The sequence below is a fragment of the Molossus molossus genome, unplaced genomic scaffold (assembly GCF_014108415.1).
Source record: "Molossus molossus isolate mMolMol1 unplaced genomic scaffold, mMolMol1.p scaffold_m16_p_1, whole genome shotgun sequence".
Lineage (NCBI taxonomy): Eukaryota > Metazoa > Chordata > Mammalia > Chiroptera > Molossidae > Molossus > Molossus molossus.
Genome location: NW_023425344.1, coordinates 170,487,534 through 170,514,894, shown reverse-complemented (window position 1 = coordinate 170,514,894; position 27,361 = coordinate 170,487,534). Strand labels below are relative to the sequence as shown.

Below are 27,361 nucleotides of genomic sequence, written 5' to 3'. Positions count from 1 at the left end.
CCAACAAAAGATCTGTAAAAGTGATAGGATTCCTACCAGTCCTTTGACCCCATGAAATCTGACCAACAGTAATTTACATACAGGACAATTTACCTAGGGAGAAAGAGGTTGACCAAAGGATTCCTGAGGTTTGCTGCTTGCTGTCTAATACAAGGCAATGCTGATGAAAGAGAAGAAAGAAGAGAAAATATCCGATACAAATGTCTTACCATCAAAATAATCTGGTAGCCCAGTGATAAAAATCTATCATACAAATTTGGTATGAAACCTCTGTTAATTAGATAAATCCATTACCATAATCCATCTAATAGTATGTCGACATAATGATGAATTTGTTCTGTAAAGAAATAGGCTGGCCCTGGCCGGTTTGGCTCAGCGGTTAGTGTTGGCCTGCGATCCAGAGAGACCCGGTTCGGTTCCCGCTAAGGGCACGTACCTCGGTTGCAGTTTGTCCCAGGCCCTGGTTGGGTCGTGTGGGTGGCAACCACTCGATGTGTCCCTTTCACGTCGATGCTTCTCTCTCTCTCTCCCTCCTACTCTATCTGAATAAAATATGGAAAAATGTCCTCGGGTGAGGATTAAAAAAAGAAAAAAAAGAAATAGGCTGGTTATATGCAAGCCATATTTAACAATTACTCCATAATTTATCTGGTCTGGGGAAAACTTACTTGAGCTACTAGACTTTAGACAAGTGTCTGAAATCCATATTAACCAATTTAGGAAAAAGCGGTATTCTGGAAAGACCTTGTGGTAGCTGAGATAATTGAAAAGAGAAGCAGGCAACCAATACACAGGAAGAGCAGAGAGAATTGCAGCAAGTCCCAGGAATCCCTGAACAAGACACGCCAACTTTCCTGGACTTCATCTCTCTGTTTTGGTTTCTATCCCTCTTAGTGCCAACGTATTTTCTCCCACCGCAGAGCAGCATTCTCCTGGCTTAGGAGTTTCTCATTTTACAACTACTTCCATAAGGGAGATAGACAAATTAATTTTACCTGATCTATTTCAAAAAATACTGTGGAAAAACTGTGATTGACTGTTTCAGGTGGTTATTTGCCCTTGGACCAATCAGCTGTGACAAGGAGGACAGGATGATATAAGAACATGTCAACTCTTATTGTAACCATATGGTTGGAGTTGGAAGGAGAACACTACTTTCTAAAATAAGGGAGAGCCTGGCTGGTATGGCTCAGTGGTTGAGCGCCGACCCATGAACCAAGAGGTCACCGATTCAATTTCTGGTCAGGGCACATGCCCAGATTATGGGCCAAATCCCCAGTCGGGGGCATGCAGGAAGTGGCCTGTTGATGTTTTCTCTCATCGATGTTTCTATCTCTCTAAAATCAATAAAGAAAAAAAATTTAAATAAGGGAGAGATGTATTTGCCAGAAAATGGAGGTAAAGGATTGGGTAGGGCTCCTAATGTGTTGGTCAATAATCTAGTTTGGAGTAGCATCTTATCTTTGCTTTGTTTAGTACTACTTGTGCCCCCTACCGGTTATAAATTCAAGACTGGAAATTCTGTGCTAGATGTTCTATAGTTTCCACCATATAAGCTTCAGGGGCCTTTCATTTCTTTTTTAAAATATGTTTTTATTGATTTTAGAGAGCGGGGAAGGGAGAGAGAGAATCATTGATGAGAGAGAAACATCTATTGGCTGCCTCCTGCGTCCTTCCTACTGAGGATCGAGCCCTGCAGCCTGGGCATGTGACCTGACTGGGAATTGAACCAGCAACTTCTCAGTGCACAGAATGACACTCAACCAAATGAGCCACACCAACCAGGGCAGAGGCCTTTCATTTTCTACACATTAGAAAATAAAACTGCCAGAGGGTTTCCTGGGCCTCACACTCATCCAGGTAATGGGGTTATTTTGCTTCTGTAATTGATTAGTTTGAGTGACAGAAGAAAAGGAAAGGATAGACTGACAGATGGTATTTGCGGTAGGTACAGGAGTTCTGAGAGCTTCTAGTACAAGTCCCCTTCCTACTTCTCCCTGTACTCTGTTCCTACCAGCCAATAAACCTGTGTGGTCCTCACATGTGCACTGCAAGCCGCTCAGGAGGGGTGTGTGTCTTTAAATCCTGAGGAGCTCTGGCTATAGTCCTTATACAAAGCAAGAGTGTAACAAATATCTGTGGATTTGATGTTAATCTGAATCAAGTTTAACCTGTATAGTAAAGCCAGAGATGGAGTTGGAGATGTAGTTGCGATTTGTAAAGATCCTCAAACATGTGCATTTTGTATCTAATATGCATGTTGCTATTGTGTCCCAAAGAGAATGACAGAGCAGAGTCCTATTTGTAATTCTATTTGTCAACCATAATGTTAAGAATAATATATATATATATATATATATAATATGTATGTATATATAAAATGATGAATCTGGGTCCCTGTTAAAAGCATGATTTGTATGATTCAAGCACATTATCTCTTACAAGCAGACACTTATGAGTCTTATGAAGGTAACAGACTCTAGAAATAGAAGCAAAATCTGAACAATGGCATTATTAGTCTTATTTGTCTTCCAATGATAAGTTGAATCTTGAGCCAGACACATGTCCAGATTTGAACTTCTTTAAAACATAGGGAGTATATTTTAACTGAAAAGTACAATAAGTAGATTATGTTGTCATTTGTTATACAGAAAAGAATGTGTTCCTGAAGCTTACCATGAAGATTCTTGTAGATACTTTGCATTTTCCCTAAATGGAAATATTTTTATTATTTTTTCCTGATTTTGTAAGTAATACATTCTCATTGTAGAAAATTTAAACAATTCAGAAATGAGTATTAAATTTAAATAATTCAAATGCTCCATAATCCTATTTCCCAGAAATAATCACTGTTAACGATTTGATGTATATTTATTTATGTTACTTAACAAGCCCTTGTACAGTTATTACAATATGCCAAACACTTGTCTAAGCACTTTACAATTGTACCTCATTTAATCCTCATAACAGCCCCACAAGGTAGATATTATTTCCCTATTTACAGAGAGGAAATGGAATCTCAGGGGCATTAATATCGTGCACAAAGATACATAGTTAAGTGGCAGAGTTGAGATTGAAACACAGTCTAACTCCAGAGTCCATGCTCTTAATTATGCATCGGGCCTCTGTACACCCTTCCTGTTCTCAGTTTATGCATATAATAAAAATCTATGTAAGTGTTTCTAAATTCAATAAAAATCTATGTAAGTGTTTCTAAGTTTGTCCACCTCCTGCAGGTCAACCTTTCCTTTAATATCCACTTAAAATGGCTCAAGACCCCATTCCATGTGAAGTGGGGAGTCCAATGTGCCCCTCCCGTTATTTCTGTGATTTCCTGGAAGTGTTCATGGTTCAGGACATTCTTCTTCTGAATCCTATTTTCCTGCAGTATCTTGTCTTTGCATTGGCTATTCTCTCTTCATCTCTGGATACCACCCTCCTCTTTTTCTGAAAATACCACTAACATAAATAAGGCATTTGTGGGTAGAAAACTTTTCCTAAAGATTTGGGGATAAAGGAAAAAATTAAAAATTAGAATAAAAGTTAGTAACATAACATTTAAAATGATTGTTCTCAAAGCAGGGAAAATTAAAATGTAAAAGTTTCAAAGTAGTTCCTCTTTGGTCATCCTCCAACTCCTGATAGTACTTTTCTGTCTTGTGACCAAACTACTTTCTCTCATACACTTTCCTTCAGTTACATTTTGCTCTGTACTATATATATCTTTGCCTTCATTTACTCAGGCTGTCACCCTCAAACATCACATTATTCTTTCCTATTATGAAAAGTAACTTAGTAATTCTAAATTTAGCTTTCATTTCATGCCCAGTAAACTTTATCTTTCACAACAAAAATATCTTATGGTAGAAACCTGTTTCCCCAGTCGTTCACAGTGGGGCGAAATTCCATCCTCCAGAAGACATTGTTGAGTAACAACAAAGAATGATGCAGCTCCAGATGTCAACAGTGCTGAGGTTGAGAAACCAGGTATACAGAAAGTGTCCATCTTCCTTTCGGGGATTGTTTTTCTTCACTTAGACAATGTGCTTTTGGTGGAGCCACAAACCATGGTCTCTACTCTCTGACTCAAATGGAAACAGCTCACCAGCTGGGTCCAATTTTGGAGCCCCACTTCCAAAGCCATATGCCCAAGAATGGACATTAATAATCAGTCTGGCTGCCCTGGCCAATTTGGCTCAACGGTTAGAGCGTCAGCCCGCGGACCAGAGAGTCCCGGGTTCGGTTCCCACTAAGGGCATGTACCTCGGTTGCGGTTTGTCCCTGGCCCCGGTTAGGGTCATGTGGGTGGCAACCACTCGGTGTGTCTCTTTCACATTGATGTTTCTGTCTGTCTCTTTCTCCCTCTATCTGAAGATACATGCAAAAATGTACTCAGGTGAGGATAAAAAAAATCAATTTGGACCAATCCCTGCCTGGGGTACATCCTACAGAGGCACTCCTGCATGTGTGCATGGAGATTGACCAGAATATTCAGCATTGTTTATAACAGCAAAGATCAGTTGCCATTGGACCGTTTATCAATAGGTGACTGATTAAATAAAGTCACAAAGAAATGCTTTCATGGGAGTGTGCATCTGGTTAACTGGGTAAAGCTAGAACTTCATTTCCCAGGATCCCCTACCCTGTAGGATTCTGAGTTAGAATTGACCCGAAGAAGAATTGGTGGGATTGGAATGTGGAAGTGAACAGCACCATTACTCTCTTAGGTCATGGGGGGAGGTGTGGAGACAGACAGGTGCTGTGTTTGCAGCAAGCGCTCACTTCTCTGTGTTCCATGTCCAACTTCTCCTCTTGACTCGTGCTTTGCTAGGGACCCACAGTGGGAAGGGCTTCCCATAGACTTTGCTCTAGATCCTCTTGTGGTCCTGCCTGGCTTCTTAGATTGAAGCGTCAACTTCCCCTTTCAGATATTTGCTTCCCCAGCTCCTCCTACACTTGTATAGGACTAATTTCTATAATTTATCTGTTGTACCATAACTCTAAATGATTCCCTGATTAAACCCTGGATGATACTTTAAAATATAATCTTTAATAGCAATGAGGCAACTCCACATCATACCAATATGAATTGATCTGCTAGATATATTAAGTGAAAAGATCAAGGCGCTAAATTGGTAAAGAATATTACAGATAAACTTAGAGTCTGCTTTGACCAATAACTCTGATTTTGGTCTTCATTCCTCTTCCCCAGAAATCAATTCTTATGGTCTGGGGAAGAGTCCTCAGAAAATTTTAACTCCTATAGGAATTGTTTTGGCAAGATTATTTTATTGACATAAATAATATACAATAAAATGCACAGATTTTAAGTGCTGTCATTGATGAATTTGGGTAATTGTATATACCCATGTAGTTATCATTTCAAACTAGATTTACTTTTTTCTACAAAGAATCACAAATTAGGTAAGAAGTAATGATCCACCCCTCCAACCCCAGAGTCTTACTATAATTCTGGACAAGAAGATGAATGAATATATTCTTATTTTATAGATAAAAATCATGCCAAGCTTTTAAAGGACTTCCAGGATCACAGAGGGAGTCACTTGGTGAATCCCAAGCACCAGTTAGAAGACCCACAATGCTCTTCCAGATCAATGGTACTTGGGGAAAGCATAGAATGCTGGATCCTTCGCAAAAAGATAAAAAAGGTAAGTCTTAAATGCAGTTAAAATTTTTTTTTCTTTATTGATTTTAGAGAGAGGGAGGGAGAGGGAGAGAGACGTAGAAACATTGATGAGAGAGAACATCAATTGGTTGCCTCCTGCATGCCCCCCACTAGGCATCAGGCCCACAACCTGGGCATGTGTCCTGACTGGGAATCAAACTGGTGACCTCTTGGTGGGTCGATGCTCAACCACTGAGCCACATTAGCCAGGCTTAAATGAAGTTTTTAAAAGCAGGGAAGGAACAATAAGACAGTTCTAAGCTGGACCAAACATAATTTCAGTTTCTGTGACATGGAATATTGAGAGCTGAACCAAGAGCTCTAGGGCCAAATATGGCCTCTTATTTTATTTTTTGAGGTTGGATTTCTTGGAATTTTTAACTTTTAACTAAAAACTAGATCATTAAGACCATTGGAACTCTGTAACATAGACTGTTTGGTGTTTTTTGGGAGTGTGAAAGAAAAAGATTTTTGTTCTTCTATAAACTTTAAAGATAAATAGATTGTTTTTCTTATAACGTCCATTGTTAACTAATGGGGCTGACACAACTAATGGCATCAAGAACATATAATTAAGTTTCTTTTTTTTTTTTTGTTAAAGCAGAAATTTATTAAAATTCATTTATATACTGTTTTACAGAAAAAAACAAATAATGTACAGAGTCCTCAACATTCAGGCAATGAACTCTATTTTCAGAAGTGTTTTGCGAGACCAAATCCTTTGCCCTCCCTCCAAAAAGATACTTCTGTTCCTACTTCTGAAAATGATGCATTTATTACACCACATCTCAAGAACAATCCTTTTAGACCCCAAACCTCTGCAGAGAGTGAAGAAAGCCTTCTCCGGAATGCAAAGCCTCGTCGCAGAGCTGTAGTGCAAGAGATATATAAATAGCGGCCATTTCAGTGGAGTGTGCGCACACCTGGGGGACAGGCCATGAGAAGAGCTGGAGGGCCCATCTGGGCAGCCCCTAGTTGCAGAGTGTGGCCAGCAAGGACTGCATGGCTTCCAGGGCCTCCTTCTCCTCTTCCACATCTTCTGAGGCGGCTATCGCTACACGAAGTTCAGGCTCTAGAAGGGCGTCAATCACATTACTAGGTGCTTTGCCCACAGCCCCTGCTGTAATTTCAAACAGAATTTTGTCAATTTCCATTTCTGCCGCTGCTTCCATTTCTTCTTGGTCATCCATGCTTTCAAAAGTGTCCTCTAACATCTCTTCTATGATCCCAGCCTTCGTCATCTGTTTGGACAGCTCCCGCATGGTGGCCTAGATTTCTGGGATCTCCACAAGAGTCTGCATGGCCTCCCTCACTTCTGTGCTCTTCTGCAGGCAACCAGCCACTCGCAAACCCGCCATCTGGTTCTTCATCCCCATGAGCACAGAGTTCATGTGCGCTTTGGATCTAAAGAGCTTGCTTACAGCCTTCCTTGACCTGATCATCTCTTGGCCAGGACCACACAGATATCTTTCTGACCCTTCTTGGCAGCATCTATCACAGACCATTTCACTGTTTCTTCTTCTCTTTGAATAGCTCTTACTTGCCTGTCAATAATTCTCATTTTCTTTCTTATCTTCAATGACCACTCATTGACCAGCTCTTTGGGCAGCTTCTCCTGGGTTTTTCCACACAACCTCATGGTTTACTGAACTGGTCTTGTCCCCTTTTGGCTTTATTTCCCTGCTCCCACCCAGGTCCAGGGCAGTCCTCTGGGTGGGGCTGGTGAGAGGGACTATGATTATGTTTCTTAAAATAACAAAATTCCATAATTGTTTTGATAGGTCAAATGGTCTACCTAATCTTTTATTTGTTTTTGTAGCAGTTTTATTCTCATTCCATCTTGTGAGCTAAACTTAGTGCTTTAAACTTTTTTGAGATAAACTTCTGTTAAATTAATTTGCTAATGAAAAATAGTGTGTATTTTTCAATACCTGGAGATTTTCATAAAAGATAATATATTAAAAGATCTGCTCTTATGATAGCTGTTGTTAAATCTAAGGTGTTGATAAATTTTGAATTTGACTGTTCAATGTCCATGCTAATGAGGTGCTTAGAAAACAGTAAGAAGCATTTGCTAAGTCAATTTTTAAGGAAGTCTCAATTAATATAACGGATTCTTAGAAATCTCCTCCTAAAAGAAGGCATTTCTTTGAAATATGCTCTGGGCTCAAAGTTTAAGATCTGCAATAATTTATTATGCTCTCAGAGTCTAGTCTTGAGCATTTAATAACATTGTGACAGATATTTATTTACCGTTGAAGTAGGAATCTTTATTTGCTGACACTTTATGATTGTTCCTCAAGTAGTCCTATTAGATGTGATAGGAATAAATCAACTTAATTTTATCATGACGGCACATACTTCATTTTCCTCACAGAGGCAGCAAAGCAGTGTTGTTCCATGTTCCATATCTAGCTCCCTCCCCCATGTTGTTGTTTTTTAGCTTTTGCTTAATTGGTAAAAAATATGAATGGATCCTAATTTAAAGCAGACTCAGAATATTCTGTAAAGTAGCTGCATTTGAGTAGGTCAGTGCTCTCGAAGGATGGCTTACACCAAATGCAGTGTCTGGCATTTTTGTGTCTAAAAGAATAGATTTATTGCAGTTTCAATGTCTTTGTTCATCTGTAAGTTCTTTACCTTTATTGCCTGTCCTCTCTGCAAGTTAAGTGACCAGCCGAAGGTCAGGGCCAGATTTGGAGCTTGGAATCTGACAGCCGCAAGGGGCTTTATTGTCTGAGCTACGCCAAGCTTCTTCTTTAGTGGAGGAATCGGTTGAGGGCTCAGCTTTCCCTCTTCAGGATCGCCACTCTCTGAGACAGTAAGTCACACTCCTTGTTAAATATATTTTTTAAATGTGTTCATTGTTATTGCTTCATGACACGCTAACAGTTCAGAGTGACGGCCTTGTGAGGGAGGTCTACTGAAATGAGGCTGCTGTGTCCATCCTGGGTCTGACTTCTCATGGACCACTCTGCATTAACGATGTACAGAGGAACTGAAAGTCACAGGTGGCAATGCATATGTGAAAAGGAAACATGAGTTTTGTGATTTGGCTGAATGAGAAAGTTTCTGTCCAGTGTCACAATGTCATCTCCAACCCCAGCTGGGTCCCTACAACCTTCTTGCCTAAATCACCACACATTTTAGGACTTATTTATGTACAGTACCATTTGATGCTGTTCAGTTACTGTTTGGTTATTAGTCTTGTCTCCCTCAGTAGCTATTGACCTGTTTGTATGTGAGGAGCAAATCATATCATTAGTATCCCTCAACATGTCTAAGACACAGAGCTGCTTTAACTGTTGACTACAAAAACTTTTCTTAAGGATTTGATACATGATCATATACATATTCTTTCTTGCCCCAGTGATACCTACTCTGTGATTTGTGGAACAACATAGCATGGTTATTAAGTGGTTGGGATCTAGAATCAAACTGCATTGGTTCTTCTCATTGCTAGCTTTGGGATCCGAGACAAATTCCTTAACCTCTTTGGGCCTCATCTGTAAATGAGAATAACAATGGTTACTACCTAATAGGGTTATGAGCTTTAGATGAGTCAATATACATGAAGCACAGAGAATAGTGCCTGGCACATAGAAAGGGGTCACTATTGCTATTTCAAGAAATATTTAAGCCTAGGGTCTTGACATTTAGGTTAGTCATAATGTATGGGTTAAGAAAACCTGAAGATTCTATTCACAGCTGGCCTAGGACCTCTGTGAGTAAATTTGAGTTATAATGAAATGACATAGCTCCAGAAAGTTCCCAGTTGTTCAGATGAGTACATATGAAAAATGAAGTTGAGCTATAAATACAACCATGTGGAAGACTTTTGTCAGAAGGTTAAGGTGAAAGAAATGAATTGATGCAGAAATCATGGCAATAGGCTTGCACTATGCACTTGAAGTTCTGTTATCTCAGCAAGAAGTAGTTTTTAAAAATTCATCAGAGGATCCCCAAACTCAACAAAATCCTGAATTCAAAAATCTCTTTGAATGAAGTCCTTTAAAGCTGTGGTAGGTTCCTAGTTGAAATCCAGTCAACTACAGCTTTGGTCAAATAATCATGTGGTTCTGAACTACAAATGATAATGGAGAAAGAAGCAGCTTGTCTCTGTAGATGGCCCCAGTGAAGTCTGCTTTCCAGTACTCACACTTTAGTTTTCTCCCCACGACTCTAGGACGGCCATGATCCTTGCTTTTGACTCATAGAATGCAGTGGATGGGACACTCCATGACTTCTGAGGCTTGGCCATAAGAAGGCTCCCAGTTTTCGCTTATTCTTCTGGAGTGCTCACTCAGGAGGACACCACTGAACAGGCAAGAAGTCCAACTAAGCAGACACAGGATGTTATGGGGCAGTGGTGTACTGATACAGTGGGAGTAGTTCACCTAGGGTAGAGAATAAGTGGGTAAATTGTCTGTAGAGAATGAAAAACAATATTAAAACTGCCCTGGCTAGTTTTGCTCAGTGGTTAGAGCATTAGCCCGTGGACCAGAGAGGCCCGGGTTTGGTTCCTGCTAAGGGCACGTACCTCGGTTACAGTTTGTCCCCGGCCCTGGTTGGGGTGTGGTGGCAACCACTCGATGTATCTCTCTCACATCGATGTTTCTCTCTCTCTCTTCCCTCTCTTTCTTCCACTCTATCTCAAGTAAATGCAAAAATATGTCCTCTGGTGAGGATAAATAAATAAATAACAATATTAAAACCAACCAAAAGTCAACCTGCTTTTTATTATTACCGTGCACAAGCAATTCTAAACAATGTCAGTGATCAATATCCCTTCCCATGAGTGGACCATTGCCTCCCTGTCCCCTGCCCCCCTACACACACACCCTGTAAGCCAGTGTGGTAAAGCCTAAGCTAGCCATGTGGAAACGGAGATGTCCAGCCAGTCCTCCAACCATCCCAGCCAAGGCACCAGGATCTGAAAGAAGTCATTTGGGATGTGTAGACCATTCTGGCTTTCAGAAGACTCTAGCCCCTGTTGCCATCTGACTGCAATTACACAAAAGATCAGAAGCCATAACCATCCAGCTGAGCCTAGTCAAACCACAGAACTGTAAGAGATAATACAAGTAGTTGTTTTAAGCTACTAAATTTGGAGTGTTTTATTATGCAGCCGTTGATAAACACAACAGAGAAGAAGCATGTGAGAAGGAAAAACTTCTCTCATCTGCTTTTTTTTTTTTAACTCCTTATGAGGATAAAATAGCACCCAAGTACCCTTTGCTGTGTAGGGTATCTAGAGATCTGCTTCTCTTGATGTTAACAGAGGTCAACAATACTTGATTTCACCACTAGATGGAAATTATATCTATGTAGACATTGCTAAGCAACAAGAGATCAAAAACCTAGAAGGGGTGACCACAGAATGCAAGGCATTGGGTCAGCCTACTATGTTCTTGATGTAATTTTTTTTTTACACCTGTTATAGGAAGAAGTGATGTCCACAGTGTGTGGGGAGGAAGGTCCCTAAGGACCTTAAAAGAACAGTGCATACTTTATTATTATCTGCCTGAAAAGATGAGTGAACTAAAAAGCCAACCCATGACCTGAAAATGATTGTTGGTGACTTAAAAGAATAATAATCTTTTTTTTCTTGTATTATTATTATTATTTTTTTTCTTTGAATTTTATTTTTGTTACAGATGTTTCTCCCTTTTTACCCCATTGGTACCCTCCTCCCCAACCCCCCGCCCCGTCCCCGGCTTTGATGTCCATGTCCATTGGTCATGCATACATGCATATAAGTTCTGTGGTTTATCTCTTCCCACTCCCACCACCCCCTCTTCAGAGGGTTGTCAGTCTGTACCCTATTTCCATGTTTCTGGGACTACTGTATTCCTCAGACTGTTATGTTCATTATATTCCGTATATAAGTGAGATCATGTGGTATTTGTCTTTTTCTGCTTGGCTTGTTTCACTTAGGATGATACTCTCCAGGTCCCTCCATGTTGTCTCAAAGGATAAGAGATCTTTTTTTCTTACAGCTGCATAGTACTCCATTGTGTATATGTACCACAGCTTTTTTATCCATTCGTCTACTGATGGACACTTGGGCTGTTTCCAGATCTTAGCTACTGTAAATAGCACTGCTATGAATATGGGGGTACATATATTCTTCCTGATTGGTGTTTCAGGCTTCTTAGGGTATATTCCTAGAAGCGGGACAAATGGCAGTTGAATTTTTAATTTTTTGAGGTAACACCATATTGTTTTCCACAGCGGCTGCACCAGTCTGCATTCCCACCAGCAGTGTACTAGAATCCCCTTTTCTCCATACCCTCACCAACACTTGTTGTTTGATGATTTGTTGATGGTGGCCATTCTGACAGGTGTGAGTGATACCTCACTGTTGTTTTAATTTGCATCTCTCTGATGATTAGTGATGTTGAGCATTTCTTCATATGTTTCTTGGCCATTTGTATGTCCTGTTTGGAGAGGTGTCTATTCAGCCTCTCTGTCCCATTTTTAATTGGGTTCTTTGTCTTCTTTTTGTTGAGTTGTATGAGTACTCTATATATTTTAGAAATTAACCCCTTATCTGATGTATCATTGACAATGAAGATCTCCCGTGTAGTGGGTTGCCTTTCCATTTTGGTGATTGTTTCTTTTGCTGTGAAGAAGCTTTTTAGTTTGATGTAGTCCCATGTCTTCATTTTTTTCTTTGTTTCTGTTGCCTTAGGTGATGTATCAGTGAAAATTCTGCTGTATGTAGTGTCTGAAATTTTGATGCCTACATTTTCTTCTAGAATTTTTACGGATTCAGGAGTCACATTTAAATCTTTTATCCATTTTGAGTTTATTTTTGTGTAGGGTGTAAGTTGATGGTCTAGTTTCATTTTTTGCATGTAGCTAGCTGTCCAATTTTCCCAACACCATTTATTAAAGAGGCTGTCTTTTCTCCACTGTATGCTCTTGCCACCTTTGTCAAATATTAATTGAGCATATTGCCTTGGGTCTATTTCTTGGTTCTCTGTTCTGTTCCACTGGTCTATATGCCTGTTCTTGTGCCAGTACCAGGCTGTTTTGATTACAGTCGCTTTGCAGTATAACCTGATATCTGGTATTGTGACCCCACCTACTTTGTCCTTCTTTTTCAAAATTGCTGTGGCTATTCAGGGACTTTTTGGTTCCATATGAACTTTTGAAGTATTTGTTGTAGTTCTGTGAAATATGTCATTGGTATTTTGATGGGGATTGCATTGAATCTATAGATTGCTTTGGGTAGTATGGACATTTTAATGATGTTAATTCTTCCAATCCATGAACAAGGTATGTGCTTCCACTTTTTTATATCTTCCTCTATTTCTTTTTTCAATGTCCTGTAGTTTTCTGCAAATAGGTCATTTACTTCTTTGGTTAAGTTTATTCCTAGGTATTTTAACTTTTTTGCTGCAGTGGTAAATGGGATTGTTTTTTCAGTTTCTCTTTCTTTGAATTCATCATTGGTGTATAAGAATGCTGTCGATTTCTTGACGTTAATTTTTTATCCTGCTACTTTGCCAAATGCATTTATTAAATCTAGTAGATTTTTGATGGAGTCTTTAGGGTTTTCTATGTATAATATCATGTCATCTGCAAATAATGACAGTTTCACTTTTTCCTTTCCAATTTGGATCCCTTTTATTTTTTCTTCCTATCTGATTGCTGTGGCTAAGACTTCCAGTACTATGTTAAATAAGAGTGGTGAAAGTGGACAGCCCTGTCCTGTTCCTGTTCTTAAGGGAAATGTTTTTAGTTTCTGCCCATTGAGTATGATGTTGGCTGTAGGTCTTTCATATATGGCCTTTATTATGTCGAGATATGATCCCTCTATTCCCACACTGCTGAGCGTTTTTGTCAGAAATGGATGCTGGATTTTGTCGAATGCTTTTTCAGCGTCTATTGATATGATCATTTGGTTTTTATTCTTCATTTTGTTTATGTGGTGTATCACATTTATTGACTTGAGAATATTGTACCAGTCTTGCATTCCTGGAATGAATCCCACTTGGTCATGGTGAATAATTTTTTGATGTATTGCTGGATCCAATTTGCTAGTATTTTGTTCAGGATTTTGGCGTCTATGTTCATCAGGGATATTGGCCTGTAGTTTTCTTTCTTTGCAGTGTCTTTTTCTGGTTTTGGAACTAGAATTATGTTGGCCTCATAAAACGAGTTTGGAAGTCTTCCTTCTTCTTGAATTTTTTGAAATAGTTTGAGGAGAATGGGTGTTAGTTCTTTTTTGAATGTTTGGTAAAACTCCCCCATGAAGCCATCCGGGCCTGGGCTTTTGTTTGCTGGGAGAGTCTTGATTACCTCTTCAATTTCCTTAGTTGTTATTGGTCTGTTCAAGTTTTCTATCTCTTCCCGGTCTAGTTTTGGGAGACTGTGTGCTTCTAGAAATTTATCCATTTTGCTTAGATTGTCGAATTTGTTGCCATATAGTTGTTCATAGTAGCTGTTAATGATCTTTTGTATTTCTGTGGTGTCGGTTGTTACTTCTCCTCTTTCATTTCTGATTTTGTGTATTTGGGTTCTCTCTCTTTGTTTCTTGGTGAATCTAGCGAAGGGTCCATCAATCTTGTTTATCTTTTCGAAAAACCAGCAAAAAGAATAATAATCTTTAGGAAGAAATTCTAAAAGCACTGGTAGCTTTGTCTCCTTTCATCCTCACATCATTTAAAAATGCATTTGAAAGGGTTAAAATCCTTTCTCTTGAAATATTTCAACTTTAAATACTTATTAAAACACCCAAATTAATATGTAGTAATGTCTTTCTGAGCTTTATAAGCATGTTATTTAGTGAGGAGCAAATGCAACATTTTGGGGGGAGGAGAACATCATTGGGCCAGTGGGGCCTATAAACTTTTCCTTTGGTTTGACAGAGAGGCAGGCTGAGAAAGGGGCTTTGGGAATAGCCTAGTAGCAGGTGCATATGAAAACATTCATGTTCAGAATAAAGTGTATGCCCCTTAACTGTTTTTCACTAGCAGTCTTTTTTTTTTTTTTTTTTTAATTTTTTATCCTCACCTGAGGACATTTTTTTTTGTTTTTTTTGTTCAGATAGAATGGGAGGGAGAGAGAGAGAGAAACATCGATGTGAAAGGGACACATCAAGTGGCTGCCTCCCGCATGCCCCAACCAGGGCCAGGGACAAATCACAACCGAGGTACGTGCCCTTGGCCAGAATTGAACTCATAGACCAACGCTCTAACCGCTGAGACAAACCAGCCAGGGCACATTTTCAATATTTCCCATGGGTGACCTTTCACCCCTCATTTTTTTTCCCTGATAATTAGTTTTTAAAAAATATAAATTAAAATGGTAGGGGAAAAAGAGGTAAGGTCAATAGATAAAAGGAATTGAATGCACATATTTTCAATGTTTTAGCAAAACTATGTGTACCCCCAAGCACACACACTGTTGGGGTGCCCTCACATATTCCAAGCCTTTCCTGAGACGTGGGTATTGAGGGAGATGAGCATGCGCAGTGAGCAGAGGACTGCCCTCAGCCTGCCAGCGTTGCTGTGGCGAGAGCCCTCTCCGCGGAGCATGGCTGGAGCCGACCCACCAAATCCCATGTAAGTGGTCAGAGCACAAATGAGGCTGTCGGTGGGTAGTCCTACCCTATTCATGAGCTCTTTCAGAACAATTTTCATTACTTTTTTTAAATACTGTTTTTGGCAAACACTTGATACTTGAAATAAAAAATGCATGAGTCACCTACTGGGATAGGCACAGTGTGTGGTTCATTGAATTTAGCTAAATTGTGAGTCATCCATCAATAGTCCTCTTGGTGAACACACTTGTAATAATTTCACACGTTACAAACAAAAATAGGTATGATTTTCAAGATTCTCGAAGCTATTTTCCTTGGGGATTTTTTTGGACAGTGTTTAGTGTTTTTTCGTTTTACGAGGTGGAGAGAAAATTGTCAGCCTTGTTTTCAGATGGATCCAAAATGTGTCTCTGCAGTGTTGTAAAAGAACTTTGATTTTGGAGGCTTAGGGAGTATAACATGGATCTGGAGTCATAAATTGGGAAAAATAAGGAGAATTCATGATTAATATTTGTCTTTGTCAGATCACTGATTTTAGGATTAATTTTGGCATCTGAAAAATGATTGGCTTTACTCTCAGAAAAACAGCCCCAGAGCTGCAAAAACATGCACATGTGCCCCTTTTTTCCTAATAGGGGAGTAGAGCAGGGTGATTATGAGTCTGTGCACTACTGCCCTCTATCGGATGGCACCGACATTTCTCTGGGCCGCAATGGAATGAATGCTCCTGGTCTTGTGGCAGGTGACCCAAGCAAGTAAGTCAGTATTGAACTAAAACCAATTTTTTTTCAATAGTTGGCCTGTGTAAACTAAAAGAAACATCTCTCTGACCAGAACAGTAAGAGTCTAGGGTTTCTGGCCTGAAAGGTCCTTGCTTCCATTCTGGTATCTGCCTGGTAAGAGGCTGGCATCTGCTGTTGAATGGCCTGGCAGATGTGGTGATTAAACCGTGTTACCTTTGTCTTCTGGAGAAGTAATAATAATCACAAGCGAGAGTGTTCCTACCTATTATTTTTTGTCTTTGATAAGTGCAATAAAATCATATAAGGGCTTTTGCTTTTGGCTACGATCAGAGGTGAAGGTTTTTATATGGTTGTAAGAAAAGTTATGGTTCTTTGCAAAACAGGCTTAAAGTGCTCCTACCAGTAAGACATATGCAGGAGGTCTGGGAAACTGGTTAGGACGGGTGCTTTGTTTTGGCACATGTCTCTGCCCTCCTCCACCTTCTCTGTGTAGCAGGATTAATTGTCCGGGCTGGAGCCATGGAGTCCTGTCCTGCTGCTCCCGAGTAACTTGAGAAAGTTGTGTGGCTCTTGAAATATCTTTCTCATGTGTAAAATGAGGTATTTGGAAAAGATGATTTCTTGGAGTTGTTTCATTTCTGACAGTGCAATGAAATGATCTTTTCTCTCTAGATGATAATGTACACTCTCTTAAATCACGTATATTTGAAAAAAAAAAAACCAAAAAAAAAAACAATGTGTTCACTGTGCTAATTTAGTACCAAGGCGAGAGATGGTGGAAACAGCTTTGGAGACTTCACTGCTAGTGGGCCCATGCAACAGCTGTGTTGGACTAGTCCTTGCCCCAGGGCCCAGTCAGAGCCTCTAGGACCAGCAGATGGCGCACTTGCACAGGCCACACATCTTCCAGGCTTCCAAGGTAAATGGTACTGAATAGAATCCAGAAGTAACAGCTATTGATGTGTAAATACATTGCAGTATTTTCCAGGCTACTAAAACTATGGCAATTTTTGAGTTGGAACATTTGCTACTATTTAAAATAATTAGAAAGGTTGTTAATCTATGACATTTTTTTCAACGCCAACAGCACCATTCACCGGGACACGAAAAAGGCCCTTAATGAGTTCGCTTTTTTTTCTCCAGGTGGAGAAATAAGGACAGAGAATAAGTTAGGTAAGATCACAGCAGAACTAGTCCAAATAATCCATACCATGTACCTTGGCAATCTTTTCAAATTATCATTCTTACCTTTCCTTCCTTTGAGACTTCTCTTAGTTGTGAAGGGGAATGGGTGTGTGCCTGGGTTGTTGTCTGGGGATGTGGGAGGAGTCATTGACCTGTTGCACCTCGAGGCCTTGTTGCCTGCCACAGTCACTGGAACCCCTGACATCCCTCACCTGTATGTGCAAAACCTGTATAATCCCAGATGGCATTTATTGATTATTTGCTTTGATCCAGGCATTGTCTTAGCAGTTCTCATATATTAATCATTTAATCCTCCTAACGTATCCCATCAGTGAGGCAGAATGGGCGAATAACTTGCCTGGAGTAACACACCTTTACACTTTCTAGGCTCTGAATTAATATGTAAAGATAACAAACTATTTTTTTTTTTGGTGGTAACCACTTTTGACCACAAATGTTTTCCAAATAACAGATTATGGACTGATTTTTAATTTTTAAATTATGGGAAATTTATAGGAACTTTGGTTATATCATGTCAGCTTCAGTTATATCAGCTTGTGAGCCACTATAGGTTTAGAAAAGTTCCAAAGGTTAAGAGAGATTAAGTGAACAGCTCGTAAGTGACAGAGTCAGAATTCAAACGAGCTTCTGCTTCTGATTCATGCTGACATGTAGCAACAGGAAGCAGATTTGTTGGCAGGATGTAGAGCAATTTAACCAGAGTCAACAACAGAAACAAACTCTTGTTGGTTTCCTCCCACTAACAAAAATCCTGGTAGAGAAAAATCATTTCTAAAATAAAAAGTGAGAGTAAAAATAGTTAGGTGACAACTTAGCCTTGATAAAAAAGAAGAGTGACCAAAAAGAACAGGATACTGCAAGGAGACCTACTCATGTTTTTTTGTTTTATTTAAAAAATAAGTATTAATGTTTATGATATTTAGAGCAATGATTTTTGCTGACAACTAAACAAAAGGCAGTTGCATTAAATCACATTTGTGTTTGAATGAACATCTGTTGTCTTTACCTTGCCCCCTGCTGAAAAGAGTAAAAAGGCTTTGATGTAAGAGAGCAACATTCCTGAGCAGCCTGGCATTGTTCAAGTCCTGAGTATGGGTGGTTCCCAAATTGGGGACCACGGAAATATTTCCAAGTCTCTGTGAATCCTGAATACATATCCCGCTTTGTGAATACACTGAATAAACACTTCACACATATTGCACTGCTGTATTCTAATACATGCAATTGCTGTTTTAATGACCAAATTGATGAAGTTACTTCCACACAGTTCTGTGGGGATGAAGTCACAGTAACATTCTGTTGTATTTTTTCTCAATATTAACTTAAGATCTAAAATATAGACCTAAAATTTAGACTCTACGGCAGCCTGCTCCTTTACAATCTTAATCATGTTAAAAAGGAGGTGCATAGAATTTTACAGGTAACTTGGATTAAAACATTGAAAAATGAAATTCTTTCAGCAGCATCTTTTTTTTTTTCTTAGTTCTTTGGACTGATCAGAGGGAGAGGGTACTTTCTATATATCCTTAGGACTGCAAGGAATTACCTAGAGGCAAGACAAGAGCTCATTAATTACATATTTCTGTATTGGACACTCATCATGCCTGACAGTTCTCTCATTACGTGCCCCTGAGAGGGATACTAGTTGTCAGCAGCTGATGTAAAATAATTTTCTCACTGCTAGAACTGGAGTAGAAAAGGCTTGATGGCAGTTCTTCATGTCTATTAGGTAAATTATTTGAGGAAAATGGTTTTGCACTGAAGAGAAAGTCAAAACATTGCATGCAAATCTTAAAATAATTTGTCTTTTTCTGACAAGAAAAAAACTTTCTCCAAATGTAAACTTTTTTTTTTTTTTTTTTTTTTGCTGGTACCTCAGGGACCCCTTTACCTTTGCTGCCTCTTTTATCAGGTATATTTTCCTATTTATCTCATAGGGTATATTCTATATGCCTAGATACTCTGTAACAGAAATGCCACGTGTGAAGAATTCAATTGTGGATAGTGAATATCATAAACTGAGAAATTTGGCAATACTTTGTGGCTTTTTTGGTGGGCAAGGTTTCTGATATTCTTTCCATTATTCTTTTTCTGGACAGAGATGAATACAGTTTAGAATTCATATCTTTGTCTATGATCTACATCTATATCTATCTATATCTAAACTGGATAGAAAATTTTGCTTTGTGTTTCTTTTTTACATGAATTGTAAAAGCAGGTCTCTGTTATTTATCTGATAATGCTGGTTCCCATAAGTAAAAACCAATCACATCCTGTTTCCATAGTTGATTTAAATTAAGCAATTGAAAGCATTTGTCAATGAAATGTACAAGGTCATTAGAGACCTCTGCAAAAGCACTGGATCTAAATAGCTTTACAAGCAATTCTTGCAAACTTTCATGAAAGAGACAATATTTTAAACATTTCAAAGCTTTGCAGTTCATTTTGTAATAACTTTGATGCTCAAAGGAAACCACATACAAAACTAACTTAAATACAAACATATCAGATTAAAGAAAATAGACAAGCTGAACTAAGAGAGGTTTCCTCTGTCACACAGGTGTCACAGATGCTTTGGAGCTCCACCCACATCCTACTGTCCCGCCTCTGACGTCCACCATTGCTGACCCTCAGCTCTTCTGCCTTGGAGCTTTTCCAAGCCTTGGGAGCTGCAGTCTATTATTCAGGTGCAGCCTAGAGGTGTGGGGAAATTTATGTCCTCAGAGACAACTCTCAACCATTGGTATAAAAACTCAGTGAGGAGGTATTCCCAAGTGTATCACACATAACTACTCTGAGGTTTCCCAAAGGAAATGGAAGCCCAGTTATTCTCTGTAGTCATTAACTCATCAGAACATCCTTTATTTCTTATCCTCCTTTTCTGTCTCACTCTCCCCACTTGTTATCTCTAGTTTCTTGGAATCTCCTCTCAGGTAAACTACCTGTATGTACCGTGGTCCCTGTTTCAGGCTCTGCTTTTGGGAGTATCTAACCTAAGACATAAAAATGATTCAATATTAGAAAATCACTTAATATAATTAATCAGTATGTTAATAGAGAAAAGCAATAGGATTCCCTTAGCAAATTTTTAAAAAAGCATTTAATATAATTCAACATCCATTCAGATGAGAAGTACTGCTAAAATTTGAATAGAAAAAAAAAATGTTCTTACTATGTCTATCAGTTAGGGTTCACTCAGGGAAATAGAAACCACTCTACATGTATAAAAGAGAAGTTTCGTATGGGAATTGATTGTAAACATAATGAAAAGACTGGAGGAAGGTAAGGATACTAAAAATAGTAACTACAGTCAATGACCAGAACTTGGGGTTGAAGGACAGTGTTTCCCAGCAGTCAAGGGCACTGTGTCAAAGAGGCTCCTGCTTTTTGGAGTCGGCTGCTGTGAAGGACCCAGGAGCCTTCTCTCCCCACTCACTGTTGACCATTGCTACTGCTGCTTTTGGTGTTATTGTTGCTCCTGTTACAAGTTGACACTATCCTCGCTGCTGCTGTTGCCACCAGATATGTCATTAGAAGCCAAAAGTAGGAAGAGGGTTGCTTCCTCCATCTCCCAGTCTTTTTTTAAGACTTTAATTTTTTTCTTTATTGATTTTTTTTTTTTTTTTTTTAGAGAGAGAGTAAGGGAGAGGGAGAGAGACACAGAAACATCGATGAGAGAGAACATTGAATGGCCGCCTCCTTCACGCCCTCCACTGGGGATCAGGCCCACAACCTGGGTATGTGCCCTGACTGGGAATTGAACTGGTGACCTCTTGGTGCCTGGAGTCACACTTATCCACTGAGCCACACTGGCTGGGCACAACTCGTTTTTTAAAATAAATTTTTATTGAGATTTAAATCACAGACCATACAATTCATTCACTTAAAGCGTGCAATTCAATGTTTGTTTGTTTTTTATAAATTCACAGATACCTGCAACCAACACCAAAATTATTGAGGTAAAATGCCACACAAAGTTATAAGAAAAAAAAATCATCCTTACAATTAAAGCATACCAGAAAGACATGCCAACAGAACAGATGAAAACTGTAAATTCTTATTTCAATTTGAACTAAACGACATGAAGAAAATACAAGACAGGAAACAAAAAATCCCATCACAAATCAGAATTAGAAAAACTTAGAAATGAGGTGATAGGATTCAAATAATTAGAACCGCCGTAGGATCCAGCAATCCCACTTCTGGGTATATATGCAAGGGGATTGAAATAGGGATCTCAAAGATGTCTGGTAGTCCTCTGTTATCTGTGATTTCACTTTTCAAGGTTTCAGCGACCCTTGGTCAACTGTGGTCTGAAAATATTAAATGGAAAATTCCAGATATAAACATTTCACAAGTTTTAAATTACGTGCTGTTCTGAGTAGTATAATAAAATCTTGCAGTATCTCACCCAGGACGTAAATCATTCTTTGTCTAGTGTATCCATGTCTTATATCCTATTAACCTGTTAGTCACTTAGTAACATCTTGGTTATCAGATCAACTACAGTGGTATTGGTATGCCAATGCTTGTACTCAAGTAATCCTCATTTTACTTAATTATGGCCCCAAAGCTCAAGAGTAGTGATGCTGGCAATTTGAATATGCCGAAGAGAAGCATGAAGTGAAAAGGTGAAAGTTCTCAACAGAATAAGGAAAGAAGAGAAAAAAATTTATATGCTGAGGGAGCTAAGACCCATAATAAGAACAAGTTCTTCTATCTGTGAAATTGTGAAGAAGGATAAAGAAATTTGTGCTAGTTTTCCTGTTTCACCTCAAACTGCAAAAGTTATGGCTACACTGCATGGAAAGTTAGTTAAGATGAAAAAGGCATGAAATTTGAGGGTGGAAGACATGAACAGAAGACAAGTTCAGATTGAAGGCAACATGTTGTGCCAGAAAGTATTGAGCTTATATATACAAAGACTTCAGCAAGTGATTCCCAGAAATGAGTGACACCAAGCCATTTACTCCAAGTAAGGGATGGTCACGCAGATTCAGGAATAGGTTTAGACTGAAAAATATATAAATTACGGGAAAGGCTGTGTCTACTGATGAAGAAGCTGCTGCCACATTTTGGGCAGAGTTGAAGAAGTTGATTAGGGTTCAGTACTATCTGTGATTTTAGATATTCACTTGGGGTCTTGGAACATATCTCCCACAGATAAGGGAAGACTACTGTTACTCACAGTAGCCAAGACATGGAAGCAACCTAAAGTCCATTGATGCATGAATGGATTAAGAAAATATGGTATACAAATACAATGGAATATTATTTAGCATTAACAAATAAGGAAATCCTGCCATTTGTGACAACATGGATAAACCTGGAGGACATTACAGTAAGTGAAATAAGCCAGACATAGAAGGACAAATACTGCATGATACCACTGATATAAGGAATCTAAAATAGTTAAACTCATAGAAGCAGAGAGTAAAATGGTGATTTCAAGGGGCTGAAGTGAAGGGGAAACGGGGAGGAATTAGTTAAATGGTACAAAGTTTGTTTTGCAAGATGAGTAAGTCCTAGAGATCTACTATAAACCAAAATGCCTATAGTTAATAGTGCTATATTGTGTACTTTAAAATTGCTAATAGGACAAAAAAATTGCTAATAGGGCAGCTCTTACATAATATAATAATAATAATAATAATAATATAAATAAACAGGACAAGAGGAAACTTGGAGGTGATGGATATGTTTATGGTGAAGATGTCCTTCACCCTCACCCTTGAATCTTGGGTCACAGAATTCCTGTCTTGGTTGTAGAATTTACATCATTAGGCTTATTAGGGTGACCCAGAGATCTAAATTTCCAGGAGCTATAGATTAAGTTGATGTAATTGGTATTTTTTAAAGGAATATTGACAAGTTCACTCTCTTAAACCCTGTTTATTAGGTCCACTTTCTATCAGGTTATTATTCTATTTTTATTCCTTTGTTTTTCTATATCTATCCAGATGATCACAATTTCCTGAATTCATCATTTATTCCTTACAATGATAGAAATACAAAGATATACTTTACAGACAGATATATATTTCATAGAGGAAACAAAGCACCCATATATACTAATAGTTAAATGTGCTACTTCAGAAAATGAATAGAAGACTTTTCTCTATCAGCACCCTAACTGTGGGGTGCCTAAAATTGGGTCTACCACTTGAATAAGTGACAGAGTTAAATATTTTGACTTGAATTTCGTAACTTGTCACAGTGATCCCATTGGCAGTAGAGTGGTGGGTTGCCAAGAAGGCAATTAATTATCTCTCTGTCTCGCTGTGTATTTAAATTTTGTTCCCTTTCCCTAAAAAGAGGTGATGCTATGGCTTACAACTAATATGCTCTTGCAGAGCTCTCCACACCAATTAGAAGGGTTCTGTGTTATGACACTCTTTGATTGGATGTTATGACACTCTCTGATAGAAAGCCGTTGTCCTATTGAAGCAGAAACTTCATCAGAAGCATGGAGAATCAAGGGTGCGCTCTAGACACCCTGAATGGGAGGGGACTATCTGTGCTCACTGGGTCCATCAAACAATGTGCCTCACACATAGGTCTTTTCATGCAATTCCACTGGTTCCCTGCATTTATCTCCTAGCTCTACCTATTTAGTATTTAGTTGGAGGGAGGCATGTAATCTAGAATTTCTTAACTTACTACTTGGAACTCTTGTGTGCTTATTTAAAACTCTGAAAGCTTTTTTTTTTTTTTTTGTGAAAGGCAAAATTGCCCATAGTGTATCAGTGAGCAAAGGAGATGGGCTTCTTGATTAGAGTCATGCTTTTCATAAGAAAGGGTGAGAGTCATTACCATAAACCATGTCATAACACTTCTTGGAATCATGAATTTTAACATCTCTACTTCCAAGTCTAATTTCCTCTTATAAAAGGCTTGTTTATGATCTCACACCAAATTCCTCTGTCTGGAAAATGGGAAGTTGAATCTGAGAGGCGAGACCAGGTTGGTATTTTCTTGGCATCTGAGATTCTTAGACACCGTTATGTTCCCATTATCAGAGGCAAGAATTTGCATAGATAACTCATTTCACCAATTGTCTTAGTCTCATTCCTTCATAACTTTCTCTCTTTGGCTTTAATTAGAGTCAATTCAGATAACAAATAATATCAAACAAATAAAACCGCATCAGACTAGATATTTAAAAAGGTACTGCTTTTTCTTACTCCTGGATCTTTTCTGATCAGGGATCAGAACCTGAGCATATGGAATATTTATCTCCTCCAACAGGTATGAAGTTTTATGGGAAGGTGTGTACAGTTGATTCAATCACTTAGAGTTATACAGCTGGACAAATGCCTGACATTGATATATCCATTCTTGTCAGTACCTTTGGATCCAAACAGATTCCAACTAGACCTATGGTGAAGAATTATGTTGAACTAGGCAACGGCTTTCAAAGTGAATAAAAATGTTTATGTTAATAGTGGTGTCCAATAGCGCACTTTCATCTTGTAAAGCTTTCCAGTTTTTATTGAGAAGAATTGTTCTGCTTTGTTTACCCATGGTCCTTCCTGATCTGTCTGGGTAGGACTACTCTTTCACTTTCCTATCCATCAACACTTGCAGTCATTACTATACTGGTAGGTCCCCCCCGCCCCGCCCCTTTCTTTGGCCTGAGGTTTGAAATGTAAAAATATATCAGAAGGTGATAAGACAACAGAGTAGAGCTTTCAGAAAGAAGACTAGACTGCCAGTCAGGAAGCCTGGGTTCTGGTCTAAGTTCTGTTATTAACCAGTTGTTATAATTTTGGGCAGGCCACTCAATCTACATTTTAGTTTCCTCGTCATTTAAATGGAGGTGATGATGTCTACTTTAAATCAGTAATATTGCGTAGAGGTGATTAGCACAGAGCCAGGCATGCACTAGATACTGAACAAATCTTTGTTAAGTCTACATGTAATAAAATTAATGTCAGTAGCTCTAACTTTTCACAGGGTCTACACTATCTCAAAAGATTGAAAATATACTTGCATTTCTTAGAACCACAAATGGCAGAAGTTGAGGATTATTGAGTTAAAGACGACAGTAATAAATTCTGTAGTAGACACTTGTTTTTAGTTCTTAGATTGTTCCAAGACATTGGTACTTACCTACATATTAGGTGTAAGGTAGGAAGAAAGGTTAGGGTACAAAAAAAGGAAGGCATATTCCTACCTTTTGAGATCTTATGGAATCAGGTCCAGTATCAATATAAGAAATTTTTGATACTGATGAATCATTTTAATGCTGTATGAGCTTCTCAACTTCAGCAGAGAATTGTTAATTTATTTGAAATTTGTCATAGTTTAAAAATATAATTTTATGGAACTTTCTACTTGGAATTGAGGGTTAGTAGTTTATTCTAACTTCAATCTACAGTAATTTCTGTCATGTTTCCAGCTACCTCCCTTTAAACTTCCTAAACTCTTCTTCCTTTATTTTCTTTATGTGCTGTATCACGTTAATTGGTTTGCAGGTATTGAACCAACCTTGCATGCCAACATAAATCCCATTTGATCATGGTGTATGATCATTTTAATGTATTGCTGAATTCAGTTTGCTAATATTTTGTTGAGGATTTTTGCATGTATGTTCATCAGGGATATTATAACTTCTTTCTTTGTAGTGTCTTTATCTGGTTTGGGAATCAGTATAATGCTGGCCTTAAAAATCAAGCTTGGGCCCTGGCTGGTTTGGCTCAGCGGTTGGAGTGTCAGCCTGCAGATGGGAGAGTCCTGGGTTCAGTTCCCGCTAGGGGCATGTACCAAAAAAATGAATGAATAAATAAATGAAGCTTGGGAGCCTTCTGTATTCTTGAATTTTCTGGAATAGTTTGAGAAGGATAGGATAATTCGTCTTTGAATGTTTGGTAAAATTCACCTGTGGAGCCAACTGGTCCAGGACTTTTGTGTGTTGTGAGTTTTCAATTAATTATTTGATTTTGTTGGTAGTAATCATTCTGTTCAAATGTTCTGTTTCTTCTTGATTCAGTTTTGGAAGATTGTGTGTATCTAGGAATTTATCCATTTTTTCTAAATAGTCCTTTTTGTTGGCACATAATGGTTCATATCATTTTCTTATAATGTTCTGTATTTCTGTGGTGTCAGTTGTTACTTCTACGCTTTCATTTCTGATTTTATTCATTTGTGTCATCCTTTTTTCTCAACAAATCTGGGGTTTATCAATCTTGTGTAGATTTTCAATGAACCAGATTTGGGTTTTATTAATTTTTCATGTTGTTTTTTTAGACACTATATTGTTTATTTCCACTCTGATCTTTATTATTTCCTTCCCTCTACTCACTTCAGGCTTTGTTTGTTGTTCCTTTTCTTGTTCTTTTATGGGTAAGCTTAGATTGCTTATTTGAGATTTTGTTTGTTCCTTGAGGTAGGACTGTATTGCTATAAACTTCCCTTTAGGACTGCTTTTTTTGTGTTTCATAGATTTTAGGTTGTTACCTATACTCTGTTTCTTTTTTGTCAGAGGTGTCTAAATCTTTTATTTATTTATTTATTTATATTTTTAATTAATTAAATAATTAATTTCTGTTACAGATGTTTCTCCTCCCCTCCTGATACACCCCTTCCCCTCCCTCCCTGCCTTGTCCACAGCTTTGTTGTCCATGTCCATTGTTCACGCATACATGCATATAAGTTCTGTGGTTTATCTCTCCCCCACCATCCCCTCTTCTGGGGATTGTCAGTCTGTACCCCACTTCCACGTCTCTGGAACTACCCCATTCCTCAGACTGTTATGTTCATTATATTCCACAAATAAGTGAGATCATGTGATATTTGTCTTTCTCTGCTTGGCTTGTTTCACTTAGGATAATACTCTCCAGGTCCCTCCATGTTGTCTCAAAGGATAAGAAATCTTTCTTTCTTACAGCTGCATAGCACTCCATTGTGTATATGTACCACTACTTTTTTATCCATTTGTCTACTGATGGACATTTGGGCTATTTCCAGATCTTAGCTATTGTAAATAGTGCTGCTATAAATATGGGGCTACATATAGTCTTTCTGACTGGTGTTTCGGGCTTCTTAGGGTATATTCCTAGGAGTGGGATCAATGGGTCAAATGGCAGTTCAATTTTTAATTTTTTGAGGTAACACCATAGTGTTTCCCATAGTGGCTGCACCAGCTTGCATTCCCACCAGCAGTGTGAGTCC

At 38.6% G+C, this 27,361-nt stretch overlaps 2 pseudogenes; one reads left to right on the top strand and one right to left on the bottom strand.

The window, feature by feature from the left end:
* Positions 1-6,657: 6,657 nt before the first annotated feature.
* On the bottom strand, positions 6,658-7,325 carry LOC118617885 (annotated as a pseudogene).
* A 7,838-nt stretch (positions 7,326-15,163) lies between these two features.
* LOC118618573 overlaps positions 15,164-27,361 on the top strand; it is a 50,050-nt pseudogene continuing 37,852 nt past the window's right edge.